Raw genomic sequence first — 25,870 nt, 5'->3', positions numbered from 1 at the left:
GGGGTAAGCTAGAAAGAAATAGGCTTGCTGTAGTATCTATTTCAGGAGATGAGAGGAAAAACACCTATCTAATGATCAAGTAGGACAAAGAGTTTCATGCATGACTTAGGAGAGGTAAATTGAAGGAAGGAAGGAAATTGTTCCGAAAAATTAGTACATGAACCAAGAATTTTGAAGGATTCATTGTATTTGTTTCAGGAAGCAAAGTTGATATCAGCTCCCCATTCCCACCACCTTTCTAATTTAAGCATCTCAGGAACATAGAGTTAAGTCAATGTGCTCCTCATTCTATAGCATTATTACCATGAGTCCCGGCTAGGTTCTTTTTAAATTAAATTTTATTTTAAAATGTTTTCCTTCTTTATACCCATTTATTTATTTAAATCAACACATGAAAAATTATATATATTCGTATGTATTTAATTTACTTACATTTAATTGAAATATATATATATTTAGGGTATAAAAAGTGATGTTTTGATATATGTATACATTGTGGAATGATTAAATCAAGTTATTACATACCCATCATCTCACATCCCTATTATTATGATGAGAACAATTAATATCCACTCTTTCAGCAATTTTTGAGTATACTACACTTTATTATTAACGAAACCACCACGCTGTGCCATACCTCTTGAGAACTTATTCCTTCTGTGTGACTGAAACTTTGTATCCTTCACCAATATCTCATTCCCCATCCCTCTCCAGTCTCTGGCAAACATTTTCATCTCCATTTCCAGTTACATTTCTCTTCATCCACATACAACTACTCCAGAATATTTATTTTCTTTTGTTTTATTGTTCTCATACATTTATTTAAACATATGATTTTCTAGAAAAAAATCGTGATTACATTTATACAGAAATATGAATTACACTACATATACTATATTTCTTTTCTTTCTTTTTTTTTAAATGACAACAACATTTATTGAGCAAGCCCCTGGCACATTTCATCATACTGGATCCCCAGGACAACCCTATGAGGGAGTTGTATCGTAAGCCCCATTGTACAGATGAGGATTGTACATTGTACACGGGGCTCAGAGAGGTGAAGTGACTTGCCCAAGGTCACAAGGCAAGTGCATGGCAACTCTTGGAATTGAAGCCAGATCTGTCTCACGGCTGCAGTCCAGCCGTGACACCTGAGTGCCTCCTAAAAGCCTACATCACAGAGCTGTCTGAGGACGCTGTGGGGAACTGTCTGTGAAAAGATCCAACAGATAACTCCAAAGAGTTTGTGGCAGGCCTCCTGAAGAGCAGCGGACTAGAGCCCACCCGGAGGCAGCCTGGAGGCAGAGTGGGCGGGACTGCCCTGTCTTCTCTCCCAGGGACGCAATTACCAGCCTAGACCAGCGGGACGCTGCGCTGCTCAGGCTCCAGCCATCTCTCTCTTGCCATGGCTCTGCCCAGAAACCGTGGGCGGCCCTGCACCTGATCCCAGAATGTTGCAGGGCTTTCCAGCAGGAGAGGGGACACCGGAAGGCGGCCATGGGCCAAGGTTTATGAATGACATTCAGAAGGATTTCTGCCAATGGCTCGATGGCTCGCTTCCACTGGGAAGGATCTGCAGTATTCTCCCAGGGAGACTGGACCCAAACATGAGCATCAGGCCTGCCCAGAAAACGGACACCCCGGGTCCCTCACTCTGAGGCCTGGATGTAGACGGGAACAGCGAGCATGGCACTTGCGCCCTCGGCCTGGGCCTGCAGCCCCGCCAGAGCCAGGTTGGAGCCCAGCCCCTCAGCTGTCCAGGTACCACCAGCTCAGGTTCCGTGTCCACCTCACCACCCACGAAGATGGAAAGCAGCGCGTTCGGCTCTGCGAAGGGCGGCTTGCCCGGGACGGCCTCGGGCACCAGCCCAGCCCCTGCGTCCTTCAGCTCCTCCAGCCCCAGCGGGTCAGGCAAGGGGGTCACCACCTTGCCCCCACCACTACCGCCACGGCGCGGGGCTGCCCTCTTCTCGCGGGCGGTGGTGGGGGGTGCCGCCGGGTTTGCAGGTCCTTGTCCTTCTGGGGGCCGAGACGACAGCGGTGATCTTTGAGGTATTTGTGTTGGAAAAAGCCCTTGGCGCAGCCAGCACAGCGCAACTTGTAGTAGCAGGGCGGCTGAAGGACTTGCTGCACAGGGCGCATTTGTGGAGCTTCGTGCCGGAGTGGGAGAGGACATGGGCCTTCAGCTTGTCCGGCCGGTTGAACTCCTTACCGCAGCCTGTGTGCGTGGATAAAGGGCATTTGTATTTCTTGAAGGGCTGGTGGATCAACATGTGTCTCTTCAGTTTGTCCTTGCGATTGAATGCAGACTCGCATACTGAGCATATGTAGGGCTTCTCGCCTGAGTGGTTGTGAGCGTGCAGTTTGAGGTAATGCACCCGCCGGGAGAACTTCTTGCACACCTGGCCCTTGAACCTGTCCCCGCTGCGGTGGGTTGGCAGATGATGCTGCAGGTAGCGTTCACAAGGAAACACCTTCTAGCAGTGTGGGCAGAGAAGTTGTGAGTGGCAGTCTGCAGGTGATGCTCCAGGGCCTCTGGGGTGGATATTTGTTGACACGTTTGACACACTTGTAGAGGGCACTGTCCTTCTTGGGGCTGTGCTGTGGTAGGAGACTGTGGGAGTACTGGTGCACGCCCAGGTCGTACAGCGAGGGGAAGTCCTTGTCACAGAGGTGGCCCGGGTAGCTTAGCTCCTCCTGGTGGCTCTTGATGTGCTCCAGAAATGTGTTGAGCTTTGAGAACCTCTGGGCACAGCTTTTGACCACACACTTGTACACCTGCTCGTTCTTATGCTGGGTCATGTGAGACTTGAGCTGGAAATAGGTGCTGAACTTGCTGGGGCAGAACTGGAACAAGTAGGAGCTGTAGATGAGGACTACCTGCTTGGGTTCCGGGTTGCCCCTTGCCCTCGCCGGCTGTGGGCAAGGCCAGGGGCTGTGGCGTGCTCGGCAGAGGCTGGCCCAATCCTGTGTTTTCCTCATCCTCCTGCCTACTGGGGTTCAGGGCCAAGAACTGTACAGTCACAGAGTTTCGAGACACAGTGCCACCACCGTGTCCTGGAGGCCATACCTTGTGGGTCTGTATGTGTTTCTTAACATTAGACTTCTGGGCAAAGGCACGGCCACACGCAATGTATTGGAAGGGCTTCTCACCCGTGTGGCTTCAGATGTGCTACTGCAGTTCGAAGTTTTTGGTGAATGACTTGTCACAGTATGGGCACATGAGTTTCTGAGCCTTTGGCTTCCCTGTAGCTTCCAGGAGTCCCCTGGCACCTTTAGCCTGTGGGGTCTTCAGCATTGGTGGAGAGTCAAAGGTGGCCACGGTGCCCCCAGTGGCACTGGTCGTGGGGCAGCAGGGTTTGGTCCTTTGGGTTTGAATCCCTTTTTGCCAGGGCTGTACACTGCGGGGGTGGGGTATACTGGAGCCTCCACACACTGGTTTGGCACCTCCAGGGGTGGGTAGGGCTGCATCCCCAGTGCCTGGATCTCCACCATTCCACTCCCAGCCAGGAGTGCAGCACCACTGTACTCCTTCACCACACCATTCCCACCAGGATTGGGATGCCCAGGGGGGCCCAGGCTCTGGGGTGGAGTGGTAAGGGCAGTGGTGGAGGAGGGGGTGAAGGCTGGTGAGGTGGCTGGGCACAGAATGCATGTTCAGGCTGCTCTGCACAGGTTGGGGGCCCTAGGGCATAGGCTGGTCCAGGGATGTGAAGCCTGAAATGGCAGACATGAGCACGTTATTGCTTACCAAGATGTTCCCCTGGATCAGTGGGGACGGGGGCACTGTGATGTATGTGGAGATCTGGCAATTGGCAGGAGGTGAGGCCTGCTGGACCGCTGTGGGTGCTGCCAAAGGTGTGTAGATTGTGTAGATGCTGTTGGTGACCAGCGAGACTGTGGCCAGGTCAGGGGCATTTCCTTGGCACTGTTCCTGCTTGTGGGTCATAAACACTGGCAGCGAGTTGAATTGCTTCTTATACTTCCCACAGAGAAAGACATCCTCATCATCCAATGGCTGGATAGCAGGAGGCGCGTTGACACTCTGGCCTCTGGGATCAGAGACTGCTCCTTGGCCATCCAATAATGATGGGACAGCTAGAATGGTCTGGTTGTCCATTCCCTCCAGGGCCTTAAAGATCACCTGCACCATCTTGGAGCCCCTATATTTCTTATAATTAATCAATAGATTTTTGGGGGAGGTAGGGTTTCTATGCTGTTAGTCATACCATTTGCAAACAATGATGTTTCTATTTCTTCTCTTCCAATCATATTTCGTTAACTTATTTTTCTTTTCTTTTTAAATTATTTTTGTAAGGCATTGTAGTACATGAATAAGTGTAAGTATTAATAGTGTACCTTCCTTGTGTCGTTTTTTATTTTAAAGGGATAATGTCTACTATTTCCCTGTTTACAGTAATATGTGTGTGTGTACATGTGTTTGCGTGTGTTTAACATGGAAAGTTCCCTTTTATATGCTCTTTAATAAGTCAGATGATCATACCATTTTTTTCTTCTTTATTAAGTGTTGAAAGACATTTAAGGAATTTCTAATACGAAATCCTCCTTTTATGCCTGGGATAAGCTCAACTGGGTCATTTATTATCTTTATTATTCACTGCTGGATTGGGTTAGATAATAATTTATCTGGATTGTCTTTTGGATTTTCTACCCAGTGTTATCTGCTAATCATTCCTACCTAGTATTACAATAATGAACAATTCTTCTCTTTAGAGCTTCACTTTCTAATCACCCTACACTCCAACTTACTCCATCTCTGGGTTTGAGTTCGTTTTTCCGAAGTCTCATTTTAAGAGTCTAAGGATTTATTAAAACGCGCCCCATTATCATAGTTCTGATCCCACACCTGGGAAACTAAAAATTAAGCAATTTCAGCTGTGGAACATTGTAGTCCAAGCAAGAGACCTGTGCTTAGAGCGGCTAAAGACCAGATCAGAAATTGAATGGTATTTGAGGAGTGAATTAAAAAATTGAGTATATTTTGTTTTAGTTGCATCAGGTCAACAGGGATAAGTAGAGTGATAATACTTTAGCCGAAATGTTTATTTGAGGAGAAAGGCTTGATTCTGTCATTGAGAAAACCAAATAGACTGAATGGCTCATATTCTGATACCACATTGGCTAACTGAGTTCGTTACTTTGTGCCTTTATTGCTTAACTGATAATAAAAATAGGTAACCTTATTGAGCACATTCAAATATTCAGACAGTACTAAAATCCTTTTATCTTGGAAGCATTTACTATTTACTTCTTTAAACACATTTTATGGATGTTGAAATTTAGGTACAGAAGGTTAAGAAAGTGCCTAAAGTCTTTCAATTAGCACGTAGTAGAGCTGGAACTGAAATTGAAGCATAGTGTCTCCAGAGTCCCTGGTGGTTTCCAATTTAATAATTGACAACCAGAGTGATTTTTCCAGATTTATTAACATAGATTTATTGAGGTATAATTGACAAAAATTATACATATTTTATAGAATGCAATGTGGTGTTTTGAAATACATATACATTATGAAATAATTATTATAATCAAGCTTATTAACATTTCCATTACAATACCTTTATTTTATGGTGAGAATATTTAAGGTCTACTTTCTCAGCAAATTTCAAGTATACAATATGGTGTTATTAACTGTAGTTGCTATTCCATACATTGTATCTCCAGAACTTACTCATTCTAGATTATTGAAACTGTAATCCCTTTGACTGACATCTCCCGATTTACCCTACCCCCCAAACCCCTGGCAACCATCTGTTCCCTGCTTTTATGAGTTTTGCTTTTTATATTCCACATATAAGTGAGATCAAACAGTATTTGTGTTTCTGTGCCTGGCTTATTTCACTTGACATAATGTCCTCCAGGTTCATAGTGATGTTGCAGATGATAGGATTTTCTTCATTTTAAAGGCTGAGCAATTCCCTCCTCTCTCTCTCTTTCTCTCTCACTCTCTCTCTCTCTTTCTCTCTCTCTCTATATATATACACACACATATACACATATATACACACACACATATATCCTGCATTTTCTTTCAGCATTCATCTATTGATGGACACTTAGGTTGATTCTATATCTTGGTTCTTGTGAATAATGCTGCAGTGAATATGGGAGTGCAGATATCTTTTCAACATGCTAATTTCATTTCCTTGTATACTCAGAACTTGGATTGCTGGATTATGTGGTAGTTCTATTTTTAATTTTTTGAGAATCTTCATAGTATTTTGCATAATGGCTATATCAAGTTGTATTCCTATCAATAGTATACAAGGATTCAGTTTTCCCCACATACTTGCCAAAGCTTGTTATCTTTTGTCTTTTTGATAATAGCCATTCTAACAGGTGTGAAGTGTTATCTCATTGTGGTTCTGATTTGCTTTCCTTGGTGACTAGTGATGTTGAGCACTTTTTCATAACAGTCACACACTGTATAACAACATTTTGGTCAGTCACAGACTGCGTATGCAAGGTGGTCCGATATGATTATAATGAACCTGAAAAATTCTTATTTCTTAGTGATGTCGTAGTGCAATGCATTATTCATATGTTTGTGGTGATGCTGGTGTGAAGAAACTGCTGTGCTGCCAGTCATCTAAAATTATGGCACAGATACTGGGTGTGGTGGCTCACACCTTTAATCCTAGCACTTTGGTAGGCTAAGTTGGGAGTATTGCTTGATCCCAGGAGTTTGAGACCAACCTGGGCAATATAGTGAGTCCCCCATCCCTACAAAAATTACAAAGTTAGCCAGGCATGGTGGGACATGCCACAGACGCTCAATGTCAGCCAGTGAAGAAAGCTAGGAGGTGGTGTGTACCCCACAAAGCCACAGGGGGGAGCTGCCCAAAGCCATGGGAGCCCATCTCTTGCATCAGTGTGACATGGAGTCAAAGGAGATTGTTTTGGACCTCGTGACCTGGATTTGAGGCATGGAGTCAAAGGAGGTCATTTTGGAACTTTAAGATATGACTTCCCTATTGGATTTCTGACTTAGCCCTTTTCGGCCTTATAGGCCTTTCTTTGGCCTGTAACCTTTTCATTTTGGCCGATTTCTTCTATTTGGAATGGGTGTATTTACCAGATGCCTTTACCTCCATTGTATCTAAGAAGTAACTAACTTGCTGTTGATTTTACAGGCTCATAGGTGGAAGGTACTTGCCTTGTCTCAGATAAGACTTTGGGCTTGGACTTTTGGGTTAATACTAGAATGAGTTAAGACTTTGGGGGACTGTTGTAATCCCCATGTGTTGGGGGTGGGATCTTGTGCAAGGCGATTAGATCAAGGGAGTGGTTCCTCCATGCTGTTCTCATGATAGTGATTGAGCTCTCACAAGATTTGATGGCTTTATTAAGGGGCTTTTCCCTGCCTTCACTTGACACTTCTCCTTGCTGCCGTCATGTGAAGAAGGATGTGTTTGCTTCCCCTTCTGCCATGATTATAAGATTCCTGAGGCCTTCCCAGCCATGCTGAACTGTGAGTCAATTAAACTTCTTCCTTTTATAAATTACCCAGTCTTGGGTATGTCTTTATTAGCAGCATGAGAATGGACTAATACAGACCCTATCTCAAAAATGAAAAAAAAAGTGTAGCATATATAATTGTGTACATACTACTTGATAATATTAACAGATGATTATTTTACTGGTTTATGTATTTAATATACTATTTATCATTATTTTAGAGTGCATTCCTTCTACTTTTTAAAAAAAGTTAACTGTGAAACAGCCTCAGGCAGGTCCTTCAGGAAATATTCCAGAAGAAGGTATGTTATCATCGGAGATGACAGCTGTATGGCTGTTATTACTCCTGAAGACTTTCCAGTGGGACGAGACATGGAGAGTGAAGACAGTGATATTGATGATCCTGACCATGTGTAGGCTTAGGCTAATGTCTAAGCATAATGTTTATGTCTTAGTTTTTTCACAAAAAAGTTTTAAAAGCAAAAAATAAAATACAAATTTTAAAAATAGAAAAATGCTTATAGAATCAGGATATTAGAAAAAGAAAATATTTTATGCAATTGTACAGTGATTCTCTGTTTTAAGCTAAATGTATTACAAAAGAGACAGAAAAGTAAAAAATTTTAAAAGTTTATAAATTAAAAAGTTACAGTAAGCTAAGATTAATTTTGTTATTTAAGAAAGAATAACAATTTTGTGTAAATTTAGTGTAGCCTAGTGCAGTGTTTATAAAGCCTATAGTACAGTAATGCCTTAGGCTTTCACATTCACTCACCACTGACTCACTGACTCACTGAAAGCAACTTCCAGTCCTGCAAGCCCCATTCATGATAAGTGCCCTATACATGTATATAATTTTTCATTTTTTATGCTATATTTTTACAGTACCTTTTCTATGTTTAGGTACACAAATACTTATTATTGTGTTCCAATTGCCTGCAGTATTCAGTACAGTAACATGTGGTACATGTTTTTAGCCTAGGGGCAGTAGGCTATACCATATAGTTTAGGTGTGTGGTAGGCTATGCCATCTAAATTTGTGTCAGTACACTCTATGATGTTCAAACAGCTACAAAATCACCTAATGACACATTTCTCAGAATGTATTCCTGTTATTAAGTAATGCATGACTGTACCTATTGACCATTTGTATGTTGACATGGTTTGGCTCTGTGTCCCCACCCAAATTTCATCTCAAATTGTAATCCCCATAATACCCACTTGTCAAGAGAGAGACTTGGTGGGAGGTGATTGGATCATGGGGGCGGCTTCCCCCTTTTTGTTCTCAAGATAGTGAGTGAGTTGACATGAGATCTGTTGGTTTCATAAGTGTTTGACAGTTCCTCCTTCACACGCTCTCTTTCCTGTTGCCTTGTGAAGAAGGCACTTGCTTCTTATTCACCTTCCTCCATGATTGTAAGTTTCCTGAGGCATCTCCAGGCATGTGGAACTGTGAGTCAATAAAACCTCTGCCCTTTATATATTACCCAGTCTCTGGTACTTCTTCATAGCAGTGTGAGAGGGGACTAATACATATGTCTTCTTTTGAAAACTATCCATTCAGATCCTTTGACTATTTTCTAATAGGGTTGTTCGTTTTCTTGTGATTGAGTGAATTCCTTATACATTTTGAATATTAACTCTTTTTCAGATGTATGGTTTGTGTATTTTTTTCTCTCATTCTGTAGGTTGTTCCTTGGCTGTACAGAGCTTTTTTTTTTTAAATTAGATGCAGTCCCATTTGTCTATTTTTGTTTTTGTTGTCTGTGCTTTTGGGGACATATTTAAGAATGTATTGCTTCCTCCAATATCAAGAAGCTTTTTACCTATGTTTTTCTCTAGTATTTTTGCAGTTTCAGTTTCTTATGTATAAGTCATTAATCCATTTTGAGTTGGTTTTTATATATAGGGTGATATAAGGGTCTAATTTCATTCTTCCACACGCAGAGAATCAGTTTTCCAAACAACATTTTTTGAAGAGAATGTCCTTTCCCCAATGTGTGTTCTTGGCACTTTCTGGAAGGATCAATTGACCATAAATATGTGCATTTATTTCTGGGCTTTCTGTTCTGGTTCATTGTCTTATATGTCTGTTTTTATGCTGGTACCATGCCGTTTTGATGGCTATTGTTTTGTAGCATATTTTGAAATCAGGTGATGTGATACCTCCAGCTTTGCTCTTTTTGCTCAAGATTTCTTTGGCTATTTGGGGTCTTTTGTGATACCATAGAAACTTTACAACATTTTTTTTTTATTTCTGTGAAAATTCCATTGGAATTTTGAGAAAGTTTGTATTGAATTTGTGGATTAAGTTGGAAAAGATGCACATTTTTGACAATATTAATTATTCTAATTCATAAACGTGATATCTTTTTATTTGTGTCCTCGAATGTTTTCATCAGTTTTATAGTTTTTAATATATAGATACTAATATTTTATCTCATTGGTTATTTCTATGTATTTTATTTTCATGCTATTGTAAATGGGATCTTTCCTTAATTTCATTTTTTGGATAGTTTGTTGTTAGTATGTACAAACATAATTGATTTTTCTATGTTGATTTTGTATACTGAAAATGTACTAAATTTATTAGTTCTAATAATTTTTGGTAGAGTTTTTAAGAAAATTTCACCTGCAAGGAGAGACAGCTCTACTTTTTATTTTCTGATTGAATGTCTTTTTACATTTTTGTTATTATTTGTTCTTGCCTAATTGCTGTGGCTAAAGCTTCCAGAAGTATATTGAATAGAAGCGGCAAGAGTGGTCATCCTTTTCTTATTCCTGATATTAGAGGAAAGCTTTTCACCAATGGATGTGATGTAGCTGTATTTGAGGTACATTTCTTCTATACCAACCTTGTTGAGAGTTTTTATCATAAAAGTATTTTAAAACATCGTTTAAAGATCAAAGTTTAAGGAAGAAGCATAAAGATTATGTTTAATGAGTCCTAACTTGATTATTACAAGTTATTAGATAAAAGATCTGATTTAAAAATGGGATGATGTAAGTAAACCTCTGGCAGTTAGCTTCTTGCTATTTTTAACAATTTGGACTGAAGTATCAAAACTAAATTCAAGCCCATGGAACTGCTCATTTTTAATAAATTCATTGAATCAATCATTTACAACTATAGTAGCAAACATTCTTCAAAATGTAATTATTCCTTCAGTTACTAGTGACAGCATTAATTATAATTTAACAGAAAATAATTGACTAAACCTACAAAACCTAAAAAAATTTTTATTTTCTGCACATACACACAAACATAGACACAATGTCTTTCTCTCCTTTCTTTTACTCTTCTCTGCCTTTTATAGGTGTAGAGCCACCACTGACAGAAAATAAGTAAATAGAGCAATAGATGTCTTCCATTGCACTATGTATCACTGCCAAGTTTGTCAGCATTCTCAATTTGCTTAGTTGATAAATTATTTTTCGTGTTTGTTTTTATTTCTATTTAATGGGAAAATTCTTTAAAATATAACCGTGTATTTGGTCTAAGGGAAAGGTGATAAAAACCCACTACAATGGTCCTTTGCCCCTTTTAGAGTTAGAGATGTTCATTTCCAGCACTCAATAAATAATAGGGAGAGGTGTCAGGAGATGCGTACACAGAATTTCTTCCAGTTTTTTATGAGCTGGCTCAGTATACCATAACAGCAAACACCCATGTTTGCCTCAATCATATTTTTTGTAAACAATCACTGAGATAATATGTGTAATGTATACATTTTATATTTACAATATTCAGTTACTGAGTTCTAAACATTTGTCCAGTGCATTTTATTAGCATTGGTATTACTATTAAGGATGGGGAATATACAATGAATTCTTTTTAGTGTACATTAACCTGCTAGTAGATTTATTCTAATCAAGGTGATTATAAGTGAGCTGCCTAGTTTGATTTCTTTTTAAAATTTAAATTTTGAGATAATCATGTGTTTTTTTTCTTTAGTTCTGTTTATATGCTGGATTACGTTTATTGATTTGCGTATGTCGAACCAGCCTTGCATCCCAGGGATGAAGCCCACTTAATCATGGTGGATAAGCTTTTTGATGTGCTGCTGGATTTGGGTTGCCAGTATTTTATTGAGGATTTTTGCATCGATGTTCATCAGGGATATTGGTCTAAAATTCTCTTTTTTTGTTGTGTCTCTGCCAGGCTTTGGTATCAGGATGATGCTGGCCTTATAAAATGAGTTAGGGAGGAATCCCTCTTTTTCTGTTTATTGGAATAGTTTCAGAAGGAATGGTACCAGCTCCTCCTTGTACCTCTGGTAGAATTCAGCTGTGAATCCATCTAGTCCTGGACTTTTTTTGGTTGGTAGGCTATTAATTATTGCCTCAATTTCAGAGCCTGTTATTGGTCTATTTGGGGATTCAACTTCGTCCTGGTTTAGTCTTGGGAGGGTGTATATGTCCAGGAATTTATCCATTTCTTCTAGATTTTCTAGTTTATTTGCGTAGAGGTGTTTATAGTATTCTCTGATGGTAGTTTGTATTTCTGTGGGATCGGTGGTGATATCCCCTTTATCATTTTTTATTGCATCTATTTGATTCTTCTCTCTTTTCTTCTTTATTAGTCTTGCTAGCAGTGTATCAATTTTGTTGATCTTTTCAAAAAACCAGCTCCTGGATCCATTGATTTTTTGGAGGGTTTTTTTGTGTCTCTATTTCCTTCAGTTCTGCTCTGATCTTAGTTATTTCTTGCCTTGTGCTAGCTTTTGAATGTGTTTGCTCTTGCTTCTCTAGTTCTTTTAATTGTGATGTTAAGGTGTCAATTTTAGATCTTTCCTGCTTTCTCTTGTGGGCATTTAGTGCTATAAATTTCCCTCTACACACTGCTTTAAATGTGTCCCAGAGATTCTGGTATGTTGTGTCTTTGTTCTCATTATCTCAATAGATGCAGAAAAGGCCTTTGACAAAATTCAACAACCTTCTGCTAAAAACTCTCAATAAATTAGGTATTGATGGGACATATCTCAAAATAATAAGAGCTATTTATGACAGACCCACAGCCAATATCATACTGAAGGGGCACAAACTGGAAGCATTCCCGTTGAAAACTGGCACAAGACAGGGATGCCCTCTCTCACCACTCCTATTCAACATAGTGTTGGAAGTTCTGGCCAGGGCAATGAGGCAGGAGAAAGAAATAAAGGGTATTCAATTCGGGAAAGAGAAAGTCAAATTGTCCCTGTTTGCAGATGACATGATTGTATATTTGGAAAACCCCATCGTCTCAACCCAAAATCTCCTGAAGCTGATTAGCAACTTCAGCAATGTCTCAGGATACAAAATCAATGTACAAAAATCACAAGCATTCTTATACACCAATAACAGAGAAACAGAGAGCCAAATCATGAGTGAACTCCCATTCACAATTGCTTCAAAGAGAATAAAATACCTAGGAATCCAACTTACAGAGGATGTGAAGGACCTCTTCAAGGAGAACTGCAAACCACTGGTCAACGAAATAAAAGAGGATACAAACAAATGGAAGATCATTCCATGCTCATGGACAGGAAGAATCAATATCGTGAAAATGGCCATATTGCCCAAGGTAATTTATAGATTCAATGCCATCCCCATCAAGCTACCAATGACTTTCTTCACAGAATTGGGAAAAACTACTTTAAAGTTCATATGGAACCAAAAAAGAGCCCACATTGCCAAGTCAATCCTAAGCCAAAAGAACAAAGCTGGAGGCATCATGCTACCTGACTTCAAACTATACTACATGGCCATACAGTAACCAAAACAGCATGGTACTGATACCAAAACAGAGATATAGACCAATGGAACAGAACACAGCACTCAGAAATAATACCACACATCTACGACCATCTGGTCTTTGACAAACTTGACAAAAACAAGCAATGGGGAAAGGATTCCCTATTTAATAAATGGTGCTGGGAAAACTGGCTAGCCATATGTAGAAAGCTGAAAGTGGATCCCTTCCTTACACCTTATACTAAAATTAATTCAAGATGGATTAAATACTTAGATGTTAGACCTAAAACCATAAAAACCCTAGAAGAAAACCTAGGCATTACCATTCAGGACATAGGCATGGGCAAGGACTTCATGTCTAAAACACCGAAAGCAATGGCAACAAAAGCCAAAATTGACAAATGGGATCTAATTAAACTAAAGAGCTTCTGCACAGTAAAAGAAACTACCATCAGAGTGAACAGGCAACCTACAGAATGGGAGAAAAGTTTTGCAATCTACTCATCTGACAAGCCTAATAGCCAGGATCTACAAAGAACTCAAACAAATTTACAAGAAAAAAACAGCCCCATCAAAAAGTTGGCGAAGGATATGAACAGACACTTCTCAAAAGAAGACATTTATGCAGCCCTGCTGGCAGCAGACACATGAAAAAAATGCTCATCATCACTGGCCATCAGAGAAATGCAAATCAAAACCCCAATGAGATACCATCTTACACCAGTTAGAATGGCGATCATTAAAAAGTCAGGAAACAACAGGTGCTGGAGAGGATGCGGAGAAATAGGAACACTTTTACACTGTTGGTGGGACTGTAAACTAGTTCAACCATTGTGGAAGACAGTGTGGCGATTCCTCAAGGATGTAGAACTAGAAATACCATTTGACCCAGCCATCTCATTACTGGGTATATACTCAAAGGATTATAAATCATGCTGCTATAAAGACACATGCACACGTATGTTTATTGCAGCACTATTCACAATAGCAAAGACTTGGAACCAACCCAAATGTCCATCAATGATAGACTGGATTAAGAAAATGTGGCACATATATACCATGGAATACTATGCAGCCATAAAAAAGGATGAGTTTATGTCCTTTGTAGGGACATGGATGAAGCTGGAAACCATCATTCTCAGCAAACTATCAGAAGGACAAAAAACCAAACACCTCATGTTCTCACTCATAGGTGGGAATTGAACAGCGAGAACACTGGGACACAGGAAGGGGAACATCACACACTGGGGCCTGTTGTGGGGTGAGGGAGGGGGGAGGGATAGCATTAGGAGATATACCTAATGCTAAATGACGAGTTAATGGGTGCAGCACACCAACATGGCATATGTATACATATGTAACAAACCTGCACATTGTTCACATGTACCCTAGAACTTAAAGTATAATAAAAGAAATTTAAATGTTGTGACTGTTTTCAAATGTGGACTTATTTCTTGATTTGGCATGACTTATACATTCTAAACCAGAGGCGTTTTTTGGTTTAAGAGGTTAAAAGAGTATGTATTACCTCCTTGAAAGTAATTAACATTATAGAAATACTAGACTTTTAAAATTAAAATTTAATTCCTCTATTTGTTGGATTTTTGCCAACTTGCAGCGTTATAACTTTTTAAATGTGTGCTTTACTTACTTTATATATTGTCTGTCTCTTTATGTGTATATGTTGATATAGATGCAATTAGATATATAAAGTTTCATGGAAGTGAATAATTTGACAGTTGACTGATCCAAGTGTATTTTGTATATGATATAATAGTAGTAGTATTTTAACTATCCTTTTCTGATGTGTGTCAGGCACTGGGGAGGAATTTACATGTTTTAACTTGTTTAATGCTCACAACCATCTTGATAGACATGAAATTTTCTCCATTTCACAAATGGGGAAACTGAGTTGATATGGCTTGGTTGTGCCCCCACCCAAATCTCAGCTTGAATTGTATTTCCCAGAATTCCCACCTGTTGTGGAGGGACCCAAGGGGTGGTAATTGAATCATGGGGGCTTGTTTTTCCTTGCTATTCTTGTGATAGTGAATAAGTCTCATGAGATCTGATGGGTTTATCAGGGGTTTCTGTTTTTGCTTCTTCCTCATTTTCTCTTGCTGCCACCTTTTAAGAAGTGCCTTTCACCTCCCGTCATGATTAGGAGGCCTCCCCAGTGGAACTGTCAGTCCAATTAAATCTCTTTTTTCTTCCCAGTCTCAGGTATGTCTTTATTAACAGCATGAAAATAAAGTAATACAGTAAATTGGTACCAGTAAAGTTGGGCGTTGCTGAATAGATATCTGAAAATATATAAGTGACTTTTGAACTGGGTAACAGGCAGAGGTTGGAACAGTTTGGAGGGCTCAGAAAAAGTCAGGAAAATGTGGGAAAGTTTGGAACTTCCTGGAGACTTGTTGAATGGCTTTGCCCAAAATGCTGACAGTGATATAGACAATAAGGTCCAAGCTGAGATGGTCTTATGGAGATGAGCAACTTGTTGAGATCTGGAGTAAATTGACTCTTGTTATGTTACATCAAAGAGACTGGTGGCATTTTGCCCCTGCCCTAGAGATTTGTGGAACATTGAACTTGAGAGAGATGATTTAGGGTATCTGGTGGAAGAAATTTCTAAACATCAAAGCATTCAAGAGATTACTTGGGTACTATTAAAGTATTCACTTTTATAAAGGAAGCAGAGCATAAAAGTTTGGAACATTCTCAGCCTGACTATGCAGTAGAAAAGAAACGCCCATTTTCTGGGGAGAAATTCAGGCTGGATGCAGAAATATGCATAAGTAGCAAGAAGCCTAGTGTTAATCCTCAACACCATGGGGAAAATGTCTCCAGGCCATGCCAGGGACCCTCACAGCAGCCCCTCCCATCACAGGCCCAGAGGTTCAGGAGGTAAAAATGGTTTAGTGGACTGGGCCCGGGGTTCTCCTGCTGTGTGCAGACTAGGGACTTGGTGTCCTGTGTCTCAGCTGCTCCAGCCATGGCTGAAAGGGGCCAATGTACAGCTTGGGCTGTGGCTTCAGAGAGTTGAAGCCCCAAGTCTTGGCAGCTTGGTGTTGAACCTGTGGGCATACAGAAGTCAAGAATTGAGGTTTGGGAACCTCCACCTGGATTTCAGAAGATGTAAGAAAACGCCTGAATGCCCAGGCAAAAGTTTGCTGCAGGGGCAGGGCTTTCATGGAGAACCTCTGCTAGGCCAGTGTGGAAGGGAAATGTGGGGTTGGAGCCCCCCCCACACAGAGTCCCTACTGGGTCACTGCCTAGTGGCGGTGTGAAAAGAGGGCAACCATCCTCCAGATCCCAGAATCATAGATCCACAGACAGCTTGCACTGTGCACGTGAAAAAGCCATAGACACTCAATTCCAGCCCATGAAAGCAGTCGGGAAGGAGGTTGTACCCTGCAAAGCCACAGGGATGGAGCTGCCAAGACCATGGGAACCCACGTCTTGAATCATTGTAACCTGGATGTGAGAGTTGGAGTCAAAGGAGATCATTTTGGACCTTTAAAATTTGACTGCCCCCCTGGATTTTGGATTTGCACGGGCCCTGTAACCCCTTTGTTTTGGCCAATTTATCCGATTTGGAATGGCAATATTTACCCAATACCTGTGCCCCCATTGTATCCAGGAAGTAACTAGCTTGCTTTTGATTTTACAGGCTCATAGGCAGAAGGGACTTGCCTTGTCTCAGATGAGACTTTAGGCTGTGGACTTTTAGATTAATGCTGAACTGAGTTAAGACTTTGAGGGACTGTTAGGAAGGCATGATTTGTTTTGAAATGTGAGGACATGAGATTTGGAGGGGCCAGGGGTGGAATGATATGGTTTGGCTGTGTCCCCACCCAAATCTCAACTTGAATTGCATTTCCCAGAATTCCCACGTGTTCTGGGAAGAACCCAGAGGGGCGGTAATTCAGTCATGGAGGCTGGTCTTTCCCATACTATTCTCATGATAGTGAATAAGTATCACGAGATCTGATGGGTTTATCAGGGATTTCCGCTTTTGCCTCTCTCATTTTCTGTTGCCACCACCATGTAAGGATGCTGCCATCTCCCATCATGATTCTGAGGCCTTCCAGCCATGTGGAACTGTAAGTCCAATTAAAACTCCTTTTCTTCCCAGTCTTGGGTATGTCTTTATCAGCAGCATGCAAGCAAACTAATACTTGAGTACACAGAGTTTATATCCAAGTTTGTACAACCAATAAAAGGCAGAAGTAGGATGAAGCCTCTAGCTTTCTGATATCAGAGCGAACTGCTCTGGATTTCTAACAATATTCTCTTGCCTCATATAACAAAATTAGACAATATATAATCTATCTTCAGATTGTAGCCTCTTGCTTAGACATTATTCCATGTATTCTCAATCATAGAAGTCATATGACCAAACAATATTAAGGCAAAATTATAAGCACTGAGTACCACCTGACAATATTGGGTTTGAAAAGGATGTCATGAAATGCAGGTTTGTCTTTATCAGAATCTAAGTAGCCTGTTTAATTCACTCTAAATAGGAGAATAGGCAATGGAGCTTTTGGTGACTAAGCATTCATGTCCTTAATATGCTTATTTAACACAATATTAAATCAGTTTTGAAAAGGTGCAGGTGTGTTTGGGTAGCTTTTCTCTCTAAGTAGTGAATTTGCAACATTAGCAAAAATGTTTTTGCACTTGGATTTGGACAGCGATAACAAACTTTCTGAGCCTAAGAAAAAACCGGAACTCTGACTTAAAATTTTTCCCTGTGATTTCAAAATGTTTTAACTCTAAGTAGCCTTGGAGAAGCTCACGACAATAAATAAATTTGTTTACATAAGTGCTGAAAAAAATTTCCTTTTAATAGAAATAGTTGCTCTTTGCAATAAGCAAATAATCTTCAAGCAAAGAAGATACAGTATAGGAAATAAGTTATTTGTGGATTCTAAGGCTGTTATCCCTAAGTTTAAAATGATTCTGCTGTTTTGAATCTTGTTCATCCTTTTTTCTCCAATACAAACTGTTAGCTCTGATTTTAATTCATTTGTGAACATGAAGACTGCTCCTAACACAGGCCCTTTGCATTTGCTATTCTTTCTGCTTGAAAAGCTCTTCTGTCTGATCCATCAGTGTATGGCTGGCTCCTTCTTGTCATTCTGATTTTAGTTCATATGTCATCTTTCAATCAGTTCTCCCAACTGTTCATCTAAACCAGCCCCCCAGTCACATACTACAATATTGCTCTATTTTATTTTTCTCTGAGGTCTCATTACTTTATATATTTTTGTTTGCATTGATTGATTAATATATGCAATGTTTTTCTCCTTAACCGCATTTAAGCTCCATACGAGCAAATATCTTTTCTCTTTGCTCACCTCTGTCTTATCAGAATCAGTCATAGCACCTGTTAAATATTAGGTTGTCAACTACTAGTAGATAAATCACTTTTTGATTTAAGACTTGAGAGTGCCAGTTTTTGTATGTATTATGAACAAGGTAGCAGTAAGATTATTTGTCATTCATTTTGCAACACTAATGTTTAGTCAGAATTGACAATGGGGTCCTACGTATGATACCCGTGGCCTAGCCTAAGAAGTAAATGATTTAAATTATGCAGTTTGAACATACATGATTTTAAAAATCACATTACAAAAACCTACACCTACATATATCTTTTAAAAACTTATTTCAATGTATAATTATGTGCTTGGGAAAATTGCTCCTAAGTGAAATTGCTGGGTCACTGGTGATATAGCAATTGTAGCAATCTAGGTATATAATATTATCATATATATATATATATATATATATATACACACACACAATATAATTCCTATTTTTTATTTGTGATGAAGTACACATGTAACATTAAATTTACCATCTTAACCATTTTTAGTGCAGAGTTCAGTAGTGTTAATTATATTCACCTTGTTGTGCACCCTATCTCTGGAGCTTTTCACTTTGTAAAGCTAAAACTTCTTACCTTCATAGGAGTTGTTGTTCATACAACAACTCTTCATTTGTTTGTACTCCAGCTCCTAGCAACTTTATTCTACTTTCTGTTTCTATGAATCTGACTACTCTAGGTACCTCATCTAAGTGGAATCACACAGTATTGCCTTGTTTTGTGACTGGCTTATTTTACTTAATGTCCCCAAGGTTTGTCCATGTTGTAGCATCTACCAAAATTTCCTTCATTTCTGAGGCTGAATAATATTCCATTCTTTGTATATACTACATTTTGTTTATCCATTCATTTATTAATAGACACTTGGGTTGCTTCTATCTTTTGGCCTTTGTGAATGATGCTACTATGGACATAGAGGTCCAAATATTTCTTTGAGAGCATGCTTTCGGTCTTTTGGATATATGCCTGTTAGTGGGATTGCTGTATCACAGTATTTTTAATTTTAGATTTTTTTAGGAACCATCATACTTTTTTCATGTAGCTGCAGCATTTGACATTTCCACCAACAGTGCACAAGTGTTCCAATTTCTTTGCATCCAAGTCAACGCTTCTTATTTTCTGATATTTTAATAGTAACCATTCTGATGGGTGTGAGGAGTAGCAGTTACATACTGACATATATCGTCAAACAAATGTCTCTTAGTAGAACCTGGAAATTATACTAGAGTTGTTATAGGAGGTACGGACAATTGTGGGACATGAAGCTTTGAACATGGCCAGTTTCCATACCTGCCCAATATGGATCTCATTTCTTTGCACCTGAGCTGCAAGAACTTCTGCAGGAAAAAAATACTAGACACTGGCCTGTTAGCAGTGTGGCTTCTGTTCTTCTAAGTAGACTGATGCCATGTCTTGCCTGTGGTAGTCTCAAGAATCAGTGTTTAGATGATCTTAAGAAGACTCCTGATGGGGATTACAAAACTCTAATACTGTATGGTGTTAGATCATGACTAAATGCTTTGCTTTCTCTTGACATTTTAAATATAATTTGCAGGAATGTTGTATGCTTTTGATTTTCTCTTTATGAAATGGTAATAATAATACATTTCCCATTAAATCTTTAAATATTCATTAATAACTTTTGAGGTCACTCAAATATATAATTGACTTTATCTCAGAATGTATTTTGTGTGTATAATGCTTATGTTCTCTCAATTTGTAATTTTAAAAAATAAGGAAAAGAGCAAAAACACATTAAGTACATATTTGCACATTTAGAATGGGGTACTTCTTATGGTTTTTATATTAGTATATATACTAATATATTGTTTGGTATTATTAGTATATTATTATTTAAGCACATCCTTCTGCAAATATCTAAATTAGTAGCAGTGCTTCAAATATGCCAACCAGCATACAATTTACACAAGGAATATGAATATAAAACTGGAACTGATTCTAAAATTCACTAGATGAAGTAGATTGTGTAATTTTCTGAAGAGTACATTATTTTTCTTCATTTTAGAGTCCCTTTTCAGCTCCTGAAAAATTATTAGCTGTTTCTGATATAGTTATTAGATACAGCCCTGACAGTAGTTATTAATGATATCAACTCACACATTCTTATTATTAGCTCATAGAAAATGATAGCATCATGGGTTATATTCTTACTGTATCTACTCCTCAGGATAGATCATGTCATGACTGAATAAAACTCCAAAACAAAACAACAACAAAAAACCTAATGTCCCACAGAAGACCAAAGAGGAATGATTTTTGATAGAAATAAAAATGTTAGTATATTGATTTAGGGTATGGTCAGTAGGAAGATTATTTAATAAACCTTGTACATTTGTTTCCAAAGTGTCAAACTAGTATGTGATGGACTTTATACATATGCTTCAAAATGTCAAAGGCCTAGTTCAACAGAGCCTTAAATCTCAAGTAGAGATATGTGGTGTTGGTTGAAGTTTTGCATTTCTTAGTGGGTGTCAGATTCATACTCTATCCATTCCTAATACAAACCTCTTTTTTAAGTTTAATTTTTAGTTTTTGAGACAAGGCTCACTCTGTCACCCAGGCTAGAGCACAGTGATATAATCATGGTTCACTGCAGCCTTGATCTTCAGCCCTAAGGAATCCTCCCACTTCAGCCACCAGAGTAGCTGGGACCATAGGTTCATGCCACCACACCCAGCTCATTTTGTTTACTTTTTGTAGAGATGAGGTCTCACCATATTTCCCAGGCTGGTCTCAAACGTCTGGGCTCAAGAGATTCTCCCACCTTAGTTAGTCTCCCAAAGTGCTGGGATTACAGGCATGAACCACTGTGCCCAGCCCCTAGTACAAACTTGATGTTATATATCATTTACATCTATCAGGTCAAAAAAAATTTCAAAGTCCAATACTAGTGAAACCCTTCACGATATTAATATGCAACTTGTTGATTATCTATTGTGTTAAAGCTATTGATAAGCATCTCATTTGGCTCCCACAACAACCTTGAAAGGTAGGTGTGCTCATCTCCGTCACATAGATGATAGTAAGCAAGGTAAGCAACAACTTACCTAAAATCAGTCAGTTAGTGGTAGGGCTCTGTATGTTTCCAAAATCTGGGCAATACCGTATCTACATGGTTTTTTTTTTTTAAACCACAATAGCAAAATTTTATATTACTCTAGGTTAATATTCTCAAGATATGAGCAACTTTGCTATGCTGCCTAATAGTAGTCAATGAGGTTAAATTAACTGGTGTTATCACTGAGATGGAATAAAACAAAATAAATAAACATTGTCAAGCAATGTCAATGAATGAAAGTATAGGTTTTTTTTAAAAAAAAAAAACAGTAGAACACACAATAATAAAAGCAAACAGAGTATAGCCCTGACTACTTCAACCCAAGGCGTATCAGGTATCTACGGTAATGAAAATGCTGCATTAAAACCTACCCCAAAACTCTGTGGCTTAAAACAACCACCATTTATTCAGCTCACAAGTCTATGGGTTGGCTGGACTCAGTCCTGCTGCTGTAGAACTGGCTCAGATGATCTTGGCTGGACTTATTCCTCAGTCTGTGGTCAATTTGTGAGTTGGCTGGGGCTGCCTGGTCTGGAATAGCTTTGGCTGGGATGACTCAAATCTGCTCCATATGACCTCCTAACTTCTTGCCGGCTAGCCTGACATGTTCTTCTGGCAAAGGCAGGGATCTAATGGAGAAAGGCCTGGGCTTGGAACTGGAACCCCGTTCTTTCTGCACGAGTCTGTTCACCAAAGCAAGTCACAAGGCTAGCCCTGATGCAAAGGGTGAAGAAATAGATTCCACTTCTTTATAACACAACTTGAAAATTTATATTGCAAAAGGTGTAGATACAGGGAAAGATGTATGAAAAATTGAGCACATTTTAAAAATAATTGGGGCCATTTTTACCTCCACAAATTAACCAACATTGTGAATTCTGTGTTCCTTATCCTCTTACTTTCCTTTTTATATAATTTATTATATTTATAAGTGTTCCTAAAAAGTATATTTTAAATTTTAGTTGTTTTGACTTTACAAAGAAATGATAGTACTAGATGTAATCTTTTGGGACTTACTTTTTCATGTAACATTTAATTACTAAGAATCATTCATATTATTGTGTGCTGCTATTGTTTATTTGTTTGGCTATCTGTATAACATTCTATTGAATGTATTACCATGGAGTCTCACATTTTCTTGTTGATGGATATTTGGATTTCTTAGAGGTTTTTCCATGGTGAACAGTACTGCCGTGTACATGTCCCCTAATGCACATAGGCAATAGTTTCTACTGGGCGCATGCTGTACACTGGAAAATATGAGTTGTAGAGTATTATGTGAATATTTAACCTTACTTCCAAAGTAGCTAAACCAATTTCCCCACCTAACATCAATTAATAAGATATCTTTTGACTCTACATCCTAGTACTTGTCCTAATTTGGTTTATTTTTGCCATTCAACTATTTTAAAAGTACTTTCTCATTGTGCTCTTGATTTGTGTTCCGAATCACTAAATATGTTGAACTGAAGATTTCTCAGTCATTTGGTCATTTCTTGGATTATTGGTCATTTGTGTTTCTCTTTTGTGAAAAGCTTGTTCATGTCTTTTGCCCTTTTTAAAAATCTATTATTTGTGCTTTTCCTTTTTATTTGAAGGAACATTTTATTTATACTTTTTGTTACCTATATTTCAAGTAGTTTCTCCTAGTTGGTAATTTGTCTTTTTGTTTTATTTAAAGTGCCTTTGACAGTCAGAATGTGAAATTAACTTGGGCATGAGATTATTGGGAGTCACAGAGTAACTTAGACATGTGCATACTGGCCTCTTCTCCACACATGCCCTAGGTTATGTACTGCCATTTGAGGAAGTGGATAAGAATGGTGGACACTGAGAAGGGCTCTGGTGTAAATGGGAGAAATGGGCAAGAAAATTACTTACTTTTTTAAAAATTGAATTTTTAGAACAAAAACATAACTTTTGCTGTTTTTTTTTTCCAAATCATTGTTAACATTTTTATTTTTATATCTTTGAGTTTCTGCATTCCTAAGGAATAAAATGGTTAAGTGGTATCTTGAAAAATTAGCCAGGCATTGGTGGTGTGTGCTTGTAGTGCTAGCTACTTGGGAGGCTGGGGTGGGAGAGTCGCTTAAGCCCAGGAGGCAGTAGGGTTGTAATGAGACTCTTTCAAAAAAAAAAAAAAAAAAAAAAAGAAGAAAAGAAAAATATAAACAACCGATAAATATATTTGTTAGGAAACTATATAATTCTGACTTAACCTGTTTGTGAACTAAGAATTTGTACATTGTTAGGTATCTTCATGAAGGTAAACAGAAAAAGAAAAAAAATGAGAAATTTTTGCTGGTTTCAAATATTATTATTTATAATAGGTCAAATTAAAATATTTGAGTTATTGGCAACCCTAAAACCCTCAGAAATGTATCACTAGATAAAAACATTCAAGTATTTAAACTAATGCAGGTGTCAGAAAATGTGTTTGTAATGTGTAGTATTATAAAGTACAAATTAAAATTATAGAATTCAAATTAGATTTAAAATGTACTGGGACTCACCATTTTTACAAATGTATTGATAAAGTTTCCCATACATTTTAGCCTTTTGTTTTGTTGTTGCTATTGTTTGCACATAAAACACTCCTACAAAGTTTGTTAGATTATATCATTCTCAAATTAGAAAAAAAATGAATTTCTACATAGGTATCATGAAGAAAACATGTTTTTAAAATATCATCAAGATGTATTGATGGTTATTTCATGGATTTCATGGATTTTTATTTTGTTTTCACGGCTTTACTATTTTAACTTTTACAGAAGGTAGAAAAATGCTCTGAAGCAGTGCACTTCCAAATTTGATCCTTATTGACAGGAATTATTTGAAGCACCTGAAATCTGATATGAGCCTTGGACAAAAGTATCACAGATGATAACATATATGAGTACAAAGCAAGACTTAGAAAGAGCACTATATTTTTGGAAAAAAAAGGGCAAGCACACCACTTCACTTGGAATGTTTTATCAAGAAAGGGATACAGAAGTGAAAAGTAATCTCTGTGCTTTATTTGGCATTGTTTCTGTGTTCGATTTTGGTCTTTGAGTTTGGCAAGAGTATGGAGACTCTGGAGAAGGTCCAGCGAAGATCAGCAGAAGTGATGTAAGGAATGGGGACTAGCTCCTAAGAGAGGGCTCAGTGGGATCAGGAGTGTTTAACTTGGAGAAGGGAAGACGAAGGGGTGATTTAACTGTCTTCAAGTATTTGAAAGGTTATTATAGGGAAGATGCAGAACAGATGTTCTTTACTTCCACAGGAGACCAAATAAAAGGAAATACTTTTAAATTGTAGCAAGAGAAAAAGTTCAGTTGGTCATAAAGATGGACATAAGTATAAAGAAGGGATTAAACACTGAAACAGGTAACCAAGGAATATGGGGAAGTTTAATCCTTAGAGATTTTCAAAAGTAGGAATAGATAGCCATCGCCTTGGATGATTTACATGTCCTCCCACCTCAGTGCAGGGAACTACCCTATATCTCCTTCTGAAACTCTTCCAACTCTGAGATTCTATGCAAGTGTTTTTCACCCTGGTGGGAGTTACCTAGAAGATAGTCAATTAGGACCATGTATCCAAGGATAGAAGCCAGAATTCAGCAGAAGCAGAGATCAAAGGGTATTTCCGTGGGTATCTCTGATCTCCTCCTAACTAAACAGGTATTGGTGACTGGATCAGGGAAGAGAAAGTGTTTCTTACCCGTCCATGTATAGAACTGTATTGCATGTGGCCTTTTTCTCTAAACTTTCTGAATCAGCAATGATCATTCAAGAAATTATAACAGCTAATGTTATATTGAAGATGAAGCATTGCATTGATTATCTCACTTATCACTGGGTGGTGGTATGTTTCTCCTTTCACAGATAAAGAAATAGACTAAGAGAAATTTAATCATTAGCTTAAGGTCCTTCAACAGGTGAGTGCAGAATTCAAACCTTGGCCTGCTTGTCTGTTTTTTTTTCTATTCTAGGAAGAAGTTGTACATATTTAGAAATATCCTTCCTTAATACTGGCAGCTTTTGTTAATAAGAATTAGGTTGGCTCCAAAAAGTAATCATCTGCATTAGGAGAACATAAATGTGTGTTAAATGAATGAGGACCAAGACTTAGGTTTTAGGTAAAATTCGGTAATGTATTATATGTGTCATAATTAAGTTGCTCTTCTCCACTACAGC

General features: G+C 38.6%; 1 protein-coding gene and 1 pseudogene across 2 annotated transcripts in view; one reads left to right on the top strand and one right to left on the bottom strand.

The window, feature by feature from the left end:
- Positions 1 to 25,870, top strand: part of CFAP299 (cilia and flagella associated protein 299) — a 697,187-nt gene that overhangs the window by 82,609 nt on the left and 588,708 nt on the right. The window lies entirely within an intron of this gene.
- On the bottom strand, positions 1,650 to 4,153 carry LOC129492195 (zinc finger protein 341-like; annotated as a pseudogene).

This window comes from Symphalangus syndactylus, chromosome 10 (assembly GCF_028878055.3).
Source record: "Symphalangus syndactylus isolate Jambi chromosome 10, NHGRI_mSymSyn1-v2.1_pri, whole genome shotgun sequence".
In the NCBI taxonomy this organism is placed as follows: Eukaryota; Metazoa; Chordata; class Mammalia; order Primates; family Hylobatidae; genus Symphalangus; species Symphalangus syndactylus.
The sequence above is the reverse complement of the archived record's forward strand: the minus strand, read 5'-3'. Positions and strand labels throughout refer to the sequence as shown.